Here is an 11,269-nt window from a genome sequence, read left to right as displayed (position 1 = left end):
AAGTGCCTTTCACAACTTAACTCTGATCAACATGGGTTTCCCACTGCATTGACAGTGGAGTTGTTATTCTCAAAATCTCCCTTTTTTTTGTAGAGCTAAAAATAGCAAGGTCGAAAATAAATACCTCACCCTCACATTTAAAATGCGGCAATGTCCTCATTGCCAAAAGATTGAAAGAAGTCATGCGATGTTCTTAGAAAGCTTCGTAAAGAGGGTTTGAAAGAAAGCTAGCAGACCTCTAACTTCTAGAAATATTTCATGAGGTGACTTTTCTAAGATTAAGTTGAGTCTAGTATATATGAAAAAATAAAAGCATGTGTTTCATCATTGTAATCATAACTGGCAAAGAGACAGCATGCGGTGACTTACTAAATTTATCAATGTTAAATGATTGCGATAATCAAAGAGGATGCGGTGATAAAACTTTCAAAATTAAAATGTGATGCGATAGTGCAGAATTTGGAATAAAGTCAAGGAAGAATACAACCCCCAAATTTGCTCTGTTGCCCGCATTGTTTGTTGACACATCCTGCTTTGCGGCGATCTATCTTCTTTGGATTGCAGTGATAGAATAAGATAGGTTGCTTCTTCGTGTAACACCTCTGCAATCCTGCGCCTCGATCGTTGCAAGAAAAACAGTGAGAGGGTCAAATAATATTAAACAAAACAAACTACTTTTTTTTTTTAGAAGTAACGAAGTAGATATGCGATAATAGATAATAGCAAGATTTGATGCAGAATTATGATTGAAGTGTCGTAGAAATGAGAATTCATAAACCAAACAAAGGATACGTTAGAAGACTTGTGCCCTAGATGATGTTGCATGCCAGTGCAGGGGCCACTCCATTTTCCTCTATTCCGAGTTTCCCAGGTCTATAGAGGTCTTTTCTTGCTGAAAATCACCTCCATAATACGCCTTAACTCGCTACCCATTAACCTTAAATGTATGGCTCCCGTCCTCAGTAATCAACTCCACTGCACCATGCTGGAATGTTTCTTTAATGATGAAGGGTCAGACCAGCGCGATTTTAACTTGCCAGGAAAGAGCTGTAGCCGTGAATTGAAGAGCAAGACCTTTTGTCCCACATGGAGGTTTTTACCGCATATGTGTTTGTCGTGCCAGAGCTTTGCGCGCTCCTTGTAGATCTTTGCGTTCTTATATGCGTTCATCCTCCATTCCTCCAGCTCGACCAGTTGAAATTTTCTCACTTCTCTTGCTTTCTTCAAATCAAAGTTCAGCTTCTTCACTGCCCACAATGCCTTGTATTCCAGCTCCAGAGGCAAATGACACGCCTTACCAAATACCAACGCATATGGAGACATACCTATGGGTGTTTTAAATGCAGTCTGGTATGCCCACAACGTATCGTCGAGCTTTGTTGCCCAATCCTTTCGCGAAGGTCTTACCACCGTCTCAAGTATCCGTTTGGTCTCCTGATTGGACACCTCGGCCTGATCATTCATCTACGGATGGTATGCGGTGGCCACTTTGTGAAGAATGTTATATTTACGTAGCAGTTCCTTGACAGTATGATTGACAAAGTGAGACCCTTCATCACTTATTATGGCACGTAGAGTGCCAAAACGCATGAAAATTTTTTTCTTCAGGAATTGAGAGACTACCGCTGCATCGCTTGCGGCGCATGCCACTGCCTTTTCTCACTTGGATACATAGTCAACGGCTAGGAAAATATAATTTTTACCATTCGATGGAGGGAATGGTTCTATGAAGTCGATACCCCATACGTCAAAATACTCAAGCTCTAAAATGATGTTCAAAGACATTGCATGTTTCCATGAAATGTTACCTGTGTGTTGGCCTTGATCACACTTCATCACGTAGTCAGCAGCATCCTTAAACAATGTTAGCCAAAATAATGCACTCTGTAAAATCTTAGCTGCAGTGCGTTATCCTCCAAAGTGCTCACAATATGGTGAGTCGTGACATTGCGATAATATGTGTTGTTGAGCAGCATTTGGTATGCATAGTCACAGAATCTGGTCTGCCCCCCTTTTGTACAGATTCGGCTCATCCCAATAATAATATATGCATTCATGTTTGAGCCTCCTCTTCTGGTGGTCAGTATATTCCTCTGAAAATTGCTCGCAAACCAGATAGTTGATTATGTCAGCATACCATGGCAATTCTTCAATATAGAACATCTGCTCATCTGGGAATACCACGTTCACCTTTGACTCATTGCGGTCAACCTCAGGGTTTTCCAATCCTGACAAGTGATCCGTAACTTGGTTCTCCGTCCCCTTTCGATCAATTATTTCTATGTCAAATTCTTGGAGAAAGAGAACCCATCTGATTAACCTCGGCTTCACATCCTTTTTTGTCATTAAATACTTTTATCACCGAATGATCAGTATGGATGAGTACCTTTTTTCTCAGCAGATATGCTCTAAATTTTTCCAACGTAACAATTACCGCAAGTAGCTCTTTCTCTGTGGTGGTGTAGTTGATCTGAGCAGGATTCAATGTTTTACTCGCATATGCGATGGGATGTAAGATTGTTTTTCTCTTTTGTGCCAAAGCTGCCCATCGCATACCCGTTTGCATCGCACATTAATTCAAATGGAAGTGTCCAATCCGGTGCAATTAACATGGGTGCGGTAGTCAGTGCATTCTTCAAAATCCTGAATGCGTTGTGGCAATTGTTGTCAAAATCAAAATTTTTATCAACACACTCAGCGTCGTGCTATTTTCGAAAAGTCCTTGACAAAGCGTCTATAGAATCCAGCGTGCCCCAAGAAACTTCGTAAACCTTCACGCTTGTTGGAGGTGGAAGTTTTCAATTGCTTATATTTTTGCTTTATCCACTTCTAACCCATCCCGAGAAACCTTGTGCCCTAACACGATGCCCTCCCTCACCATAAAATGGCATTTTTACCAGTTAAGCACGAGATTCATCTCCTTAAATCTTTTCAATATCTTCTCCAGATTGGCCAGACAGACTTTGTAGGTATGCCCATAGACAAAGAAGTCGTCCATGAAGATTTCAACAGAGTCCTCAAGATAGTCTGAAAAGATGGCCATCATGCACCTTTGAAACGTGCTTGGCGCATTGTAGAGGTCGAACGACATGCGGCGAAAAGCAAAAGTCCCATATGGGCAGGCGAATGTGGTCTTGTCCTGATCTTCTGGAGCAATCATAATCTGGTTATACCTGGCATAGCCATCCAGAAAGCAGTAGAAGCCATTTTTGGCTAGATGGTCTAGCATTTGGTCAATGAACATTAGAGGGAAATGATCTTTCTTCATGGCCGCATTCAACTTGCTGTAGTCCATGCAAATACGCCACCCGGTGACGATCAGTATCAACTCCATATTTTCGTTCGGGACTACCATCATGCCACCCTTTTTTGGCACACAATGCATGAGGCTGATCCACGTGCTATTTGCTTTCGAATAAATAATGCCCACATCTAACCACTTGATGATCTCCTTTTTAATGACCTCTTTCATCGCAGGGTTAAGTCTGCGCTGATGTTCGATTGTTTCCTTTTGGTTTTCTTCAAGATGAATTCGGTGCATACAGTAGGTTGGGCTAATTCCTCGAATGTCTGCGAGCATCCATCCAATTGCTCGTACATGTTACCTCAGAATGCTCATCAACGCATTCTCCTGGTCTTCACTAAGCTCAGAGGAAATAATGACTGGCAGCTTTTCATTCTGCCCTAAAAATGCATACTTTAGGTGATTCGGCAGGGTCTTTAATTCTATTTTTGGTGGTTCTACTAGGGATTGTTGCGTTGTTTTTCTTTATTCTTTTACTATTGGCTCTTCTCGGGTTGCGATCATCTCAACTTCCTTGCTTGTTTTTTCGCTGATCGCATTATATGTCGCAATGGATGTGCTTGTATCCTTATCTTCATTTTAATTGTCAGGGTTCTCTTCTTCATTCAAACTCTGGTCGTCATCAGATTCATTCAGGTCTTCGTCGTCAGGAAACTTTATGGCATGGATGATGTTGAACTTGAGCTTTTGTCCATTTATGTTCAAAGTGATATCTCCTTTGTGCACATCAATCTGGGCACGACCTGTTGATAGAAATGGTTGCCCCAGGATGATGGGCACATCTTTGTTGGCTTCGTAATCTAAGATGATGAAGTCGGCTGGTAATATAAATTTGTCAATGGTAATCAACATGTCTTTCACCTTCCCCCTGGATGTACCAGAGATCTGTCTACAAGTTGGAGAGTCACGGTCGTGGGCGCAAGTTGCCCCACATTCAGCTGCTTAAAGATCGACAGAGGCATCAAGTTGATGCTGGCTCCAAGGTCACACAACAGTCCCCCAATGGAGCAAGGTATAGTAAAGCTCCCAGGATCGCTCATCTTCGATGGAACTATTGATTTCGAACTCTATGTTAAAGCCACCATGGCAAACTTACCAGTGCCCTTCTTCTTGGTTACCATATCCTTCAGAAACTTCGTGTATGTAGGCATCTCCTCAATCGCTTCACTGAACGGAATATTAATATGTAATTTTTTTAACATAGACATGAAGCATTGGTACTGTACCTCGTCATTCTTTTTCTTTCTGAGTCTCTGTGGGAAAGGTGGTAACTGCACTCTCACAGTCCCCTTCTCTGTTGGCTTTGAGGTGGACGCAACTTCTGGCTCTATTCCTTCTTTTTCTCCTTCTTCTTCTTGAGTCACCACAATTTCAGGCTCCAGCGCAATAGGAGGAGTCCGGTTAGGCTTCTTTCTTTCTCCCTCCATAGTTTTTTCACTCCGCAATGTCACAACTTGACATTGCTCTTTACCTGATCCCTCCGAGTTGCGTGGGAGTTATGTTGAACTCAACAGAGCCCCTTGCGGTCTGTTCTTTAGCTCGCTTGCAATCTGGCCCATCTGTAATTCTAGATTGTGGATGGACGTAGCCTGACTTTGAAGCACAATTTCGTTTTTCTCTATATATCTCTATAACAAGCTTTCCAAGGAGGAAGATTGCGGCGGTTGCGAGCTACTGGCTTGACTGCTTGTCTGACCATTATTTCGTGGGAAGAATCCAGGTGGCCCTTCTTTCTTTGCCACAGATTGGAAATTCTGCTGCTGATTCTTCCATGCAAAATTGTGGTGGTTTCTCCATTCGAGGTTGTAGGTGTTAGAAAATGGATTATTTTTCACAAAGTAAATAGACTGTGGATTCTGTGGGCATTCTTCCATTGCGTGTCCATCACCGCAAGTCGCACACCTTGCGATCTTTTGTTTAATTGCGTTTACTTGCCCATTTTGCGGTGTTGGGCTGCTGATTGCGATTCCTTGAATTAGGTTCGTCATTGCGGTCATCTGATTCTGTAATGAAGCAATAACACCATTACTTCTATCGTTATCCTTGGTTCTCAATCTCTGATCACTCTCTCTCCAATCCTCGTGGTTTTTAGAGATGTGATCTAAGATGTTCTTAGCCTCGTCATACGTTTTATCTAGTAGACCACCAACGGCTGCCGCATTGGCAGCGGTCTACGAAGCGGGATTTAAACTGTGATAAAAGATTTCCATCTGAAGACAGTCTGGCAATCCATTGTGTGGACAGTCCCAGAAAAACTTCTTAAACCTCGCCCAGGCATCACTGAGCGATTCGTTCATGTCTTGTTCAAAATTGGTTATTAGTTTCCTTCGTCTAGCATTCTCAGTAGATGGGGAGTGTTTCTTCATAAACTTCTGTACGACCTGTTCCCATGAAGTGATCTTTCCCAGCTGAGGGAATACAGCCATTTTCTTGCCTGATCACACAGAGAAAATGGAAACAAAGTTAGTCGAACTTCTTTAGCAAAGATGTTCGAGAACCCAAAAGTGTTGCAGATTTCTATAAAGCTACAGAGTTGGGCGTGCGGGTCTCGCCACGCCTTCCTCTGAATTGTCCTTCAGTCTGGATCATCTACAGCATCACCTGTTTCATTTCAAATCGGCTTCAATCAAGGGCAAGCCTCATGATTCCTAGAGAGAAATCATAGAGGTTTGGTGATGCATAGTCCCTAATGGGCTTATGAAGATCGTTAGCCAGTGGGATTGGATTCACCATGACGTTGTTTTCGTTTGGTGTCCGTTTCCAGGTTGCTCTGCCATATCTTCTTTATCTGACTGTTGTGGTTGGCGGCTGTTTCTTAGTCTTCGTCTGAATGTCCTCTCAATCTCCAGGTTGTAATTCACCAGAGATTGAGAGTCTGCAAAGAAATCAGAAAAATTACCGTTAGCACAATGATTTGCCGAAGTCCCCGACAACGATGCCGAAAACTTGATGCGTTGTTTTATGAGGTGGAATTATGGATAAAATGCATTGAGCACTCACGTTTTCTCAGTGGAATCCAAGTGTAAACCTCACTGAGTTTCCTGGTAAGTCTAGGGTCGAACTCAGGGACTTAGGAAAACAATATGCAATGATAATTTTTCACGAAGACTTTGCGGTTACTGGTAACTCAAATAGTTGTTGGTGTTGTTTGTTGTGGTAATGAAATAAATACATGAGGCAGATTGGAGAAAAATTTGATTATGCAATAGATGCACTGAGTATGCGGATGAACGGGTTGAGAAGGTCTTTAGCTAGCGTTACCTGGGAATGTGTCAGACTATGCGATCATGCTACACCCATGCACAACAAGTCATTTTCCAATGCAAATGCGATGCTCCTAAATCTAGGACGCATATGTTGAATGCAAAAGTGTCCATAGAACTTATCCCTAAGTCTCTACTATTTTCCTATGCGGTGATGCAAGATGCACACAAAGGCAAGGTGACCACACACAATCATATCCTATCTCTAGATTGCATGCGATGCGTTAATAGCAAAAAGTGCTTATTCCTAAGCTCCTATCTCTTGATTATGTGTTCTAATCTAACTTTTCCGAGCCTAGATTCTAACCTGACTTTCCCATGCCTAGATCATGTCCCTAGAATACCCTCTCGAGTATCTCTAATGGACGAATGAAATATACATAATACAAGATAATCACATAGAATGAATATCCCCAGTTAAGCTAGCTAAGTGCTTCTCAACCCATTCAATAGATTTAGCTACTCATGCGTAAATAACAGAGAGTGAATAGATATAGAGAAGTAAATTCCATTTCTATAAATGAGTTTTACATTGGCAACTCTATTCGATTCAAAAGATATTCCTGCTTCCGCAGGAGCTGACCCTCTCTTTGATCTTGAAGCTTCCAGCACTCTCCCGAGTTCACCAAAACGATCTATCGGCACAACCTCCTTCTCTCGCTTCCGCCCTAAAATAAAAAAAAAATCTAAGAACAAGGCTAAACTATATAAGGAAAAATTCTCAACTCTCCAAACTGGTGAACTTGTGAACCCGTTTTCTGAAGGATGCCTTCGGTATTTATAGAGCTTTGGGGTTAAGGGCGGCTTTTCTCTTATGATTGCACAGATGGGATGGCTTTAATTCTCTGACTGATGCGTCAAATATTTGTCATCGAAAACCTGAGTGTACTTGTTATTGCTAGCGGCTTGTCAACTTAATTTGGATTCGACAGTCATCAGCTTCCTGTCCCATCGTGATTAATTATGCCTTTTACCCAGATGCGCCCACCAAGTGTTGTCGGCTCTATGTGGCAATCCTTCATGAGCAGATGTTTGCGAACACAAATCACCGCAAAGCCTTGTGGTAATGCTGCGTTCGACCGATGATTTCTTGTGATCGCTCTTTTTACCTTGCGTCAACGCATATTCTACATAAAAATACAAAAAGCAACTGTTTCTATGCGATGAACACATGCGACCATAATGTTTTGATCTTAATGCTTTTTGGATGCAATCTAACATATTTTATCAACTCAAGCCAACATTGTTTAAGAACTTAGCACTGTAATAACGTGCATTTCTCCCCGTTATCATTCATCAACATTGGTTTATTATGCATGTGATGTATGATGTATATGCCAAATTGTTTGACATATAGTTCAAAACCCACCTTAGGTTGTGCAATTCATCATGCATCATGTATTATAATTGTTATAATCAAGCATGAAGAAATGACTTTAAAGCATGTGCATGCATCATGAAATATAAGAGTTATATTTTGCATGCAGTGAGCATTATCATGCATCATCCTTTTATTATAAGTGTTATAGTCTAAGGGTGAATGGAAGCATGTTTTGCTTGTTTCATTTCTATTTTGTATAAGCGTTATATAAAATAAGTAGCAATGAATGGAAAATGCATTGAGCATGACACTAGGCTGTTTATAAGCGTTATGAATGCCTTGCATATGTTAGCTTAGCATTGTGGTTGTTTCCGTTTATAAGATTATAAAGGAAATTTGATCTAAAATCAATAATTAAGAGTTGCATGCGAACTTAGGGTGAACTCAAGTTTTTTAAAAAGGTTTTAAAATTGGATTGAGATAGACCTAAGTTCAAGTGGTTCTAAAGAGTTTAGTAACCTAGATTATTCTTTTAAAATCGGTTTAATAGGATTAAATTGGTTGAAATAAAAGATTAAATTTGTTGTAAACCTATCCATGAGGGACCTTTTGTTTATGGCGGGTTCTGACTAGGCTGGGGTTCTTAAGTTGACGGAAACGTAACACCCCTACCTGGGAACCTACCTGGAAAGGTGAATTAGATATATTTTCAACAAGCATGCGACGTTTTGGTCAAAGATTCCATTAAAAAGTTTAATGGATGATGATCAAAAGTTGTTCAACTATCCAAGGTAAATGTTACTCTTGGGCAAACCTAAAAGTCATTTAGTTAAAATCCTTAGCCGTGTTTTTTCTAAGTAAGCTAAACCCTAGGTTATAAAATACTTAGTGGGAGGAAGAGGCGTATTAGATATGTCTATGATTCCACTCACGTTTCTCCCTGTATGTTCACACCGTGAGATTCATGGTAGGCCTCGTGGTGCCCTGAATGTATCCCCCTTCGGATGGTGTTTGCATGAGTCAATATCAAGGTGAACGGAGAGAGTATTTATAGTATGTGGGTGAAGAGTGTGTGTCAACATGTCCTATGGTCTCTGTCATTGGTTCACATTGTGAGATCATTCTGTACTCCCTCGTGTCGCCTTTGTGTGTCCCCCTTCGGATGGTTTTTGTGCAGTTGGTCAAGATCAAGGTGAACTCCAGAAATGGGATAGGGTCACTTTAGGTTTTTCCCCAATCGGATTTTTCCCTTCAGATTGGCCTTTTGGGACGGACCTCTAGGGCCTAAAATGGAAGGTCACACTTTTGGGAGATTTTTAAGCAAGTTAACGATCTCTTGGCCAAATCAATGATGGCTAGTCATTATAAAAGTAAGAGTTTTTCTGGTATTAATGACTGGTTGATAACTTCTCAATTCATAGGAGGGATAACTGACCTCCCTTCGGTGGCTTTTGTCCTAAACTTTTGAAGCGTCATTGCGAAACTAGATGTCACACGGGGTTCATGTTAGTTTTGCTAAAACCTTATTGGATGTTGTTTTGTTTTACAATGGGTATTTGCTCAAAACCTAACGTAGGTCAATGTGTTTTTTCTTTTCAGCAACTCGTTAGTATTTTCGTTTAAGCTTTTAAAATGACCGATTACTTACAGTGGAAAGATTCATGTGAAACGAATTTCTGGCAAACAACCTCAATTCCACTACTCTCCACAAGAGAAGACAAGACAATAAATATGATTTATTTGTCTTAGAGACGTGTCTGGTAGAGAATGATAATTCTGCCTTGATCCTTGATTCAGGTGCTACCAATCATGTTAGTTCCTCTTACCAAGGATTCAATTTCTGGCAAACATTACACAGGGAGAGATGACTCTTCAAGTCGGTACTGGTGAGGTTGTTTTAGCTGTTACTATAGGCAGGCTGAAGTTATTTGTTGACAAGAAACGTTATCTATTACTGGATAATTTTTTGTGGTTCCTCATATTAAGAGAAACTTAATCTTGGTTTCTTATCTCATTGAACAAGGCTATACCGTATCTTTTTCTGAGAATAAAATGTTGATTTTCAAGAATGGAATAGAGTTGGTTATGGTTCAATGGAAAATAACTTATATGTACTAAGGCCGTTAGTCATAAAAGCCTTGTTTAACACTAAAATGTTCAGTACGGCAACAACAGCTAAAAGACCAAAAGTTTCTCCTAAGGAAAATGCCAATCTTTGACATCTGAGGTTAGGTCACATCAACCTCAATAGGATTGAGAAGTTGGTGCAAAGTGGACTTCTAAAGAGTTTAGAATAAAACTCCTTGCCGGTGTGTGAAAATGTCTCGAAGGCAAGATGACCAAACGACTTTATTGGAAAAGGTTACAGAGCCAAGGAAGCCTTGGAGCTTGTACATTCAGACCTCTGTGGTCCGATGAATGTTAGAGCTCGAGATGGGTATGAATATTTCATCTATTTCATAGATTATTATTCAAGGTTTGGGTGTCTCTTCTTAATGCAACGTAAGTCTGAAGCCCTTAACAAGTTCAAGGAGTATAAGGCTGAAGTTGAAAACTTGTTAGGTAAGAAGATAAAAACACTACGATCTGATCATGGTGGAGAGTATATGAACCTCAAATTCTAGAACTATATGATAGAACATGGAATTGCATCCCAACTCTTGGCCCCTGGTACACCTCGGTAGAATGGTGTATTAGAAAGGAGAAACAGAACCTTGTTAGACATGGTTCGGTCTATGATGAGTTATGCTCATCTTCCAGACTTATTTTAGGGTTATGCAGTGTAGACTGCATGTTATATCCTGAACAACGTTCCTTTGAAAAATATTTCTGAAACACCTTTTGAGTTATGGAGAGGCCGTAAAGGTAGTTTATGCCACTTCAGGATTTTGGGTTTCTGACACATGTATTAGCGACTAACCCAAAGAAGTTCAACCACATTCAAAGGTTTGCCTCTTTGTAGGCTACCCCAAGGAAATGAGAGGTGGATACTTCTATGATCCGAGTGAGAACAAAGTGTTTGTCTCTACAAATGCTATCTTCTTGGAAGAAGACCATATGAGGGATCATAAGCCAGGGAGTAATCTCGTTTTACGTGAGATCTCTAGTGAGACTGAGACTGCTAAGGGTTTAACAAGAATTGTTGAACAAGCCGATAGATCAATAAGAGTTGTTGAAGTTGGAACGTCTAGTCGACCAACTCAAGAGTTGAGACTGCCTCGACATAGTGGGAGGGTTATGAACCCACCAAATCGCTACATGGGTTTAACTGAAGCCCAAAACGTCATTAAGAATGATGGGCATCGGCCTATGAAATGGGTTTCATTCTTCTCCCACTTGCCCAATCATTTACACAATTGTTCATTCCTCCTTCGTCTGCCT

This window comes from Benincasa hispida, chromosome 9, assembly GCF_009727055.1.
Source record: "Benincasa hispida cultivar B227 chromosome 9, ASM972705v1, whole genome shotgun sequence".
Taxonomy (NCBI): Eukaryota; Viridiplantae; Streptophyta; class Magnoliopsida; order Cucurbitales; family Cucurbitaceae; genus Benincasa; species Benincasa hispida.
This window is presented reverse-complemented; position numbering follows the sequence as displayed.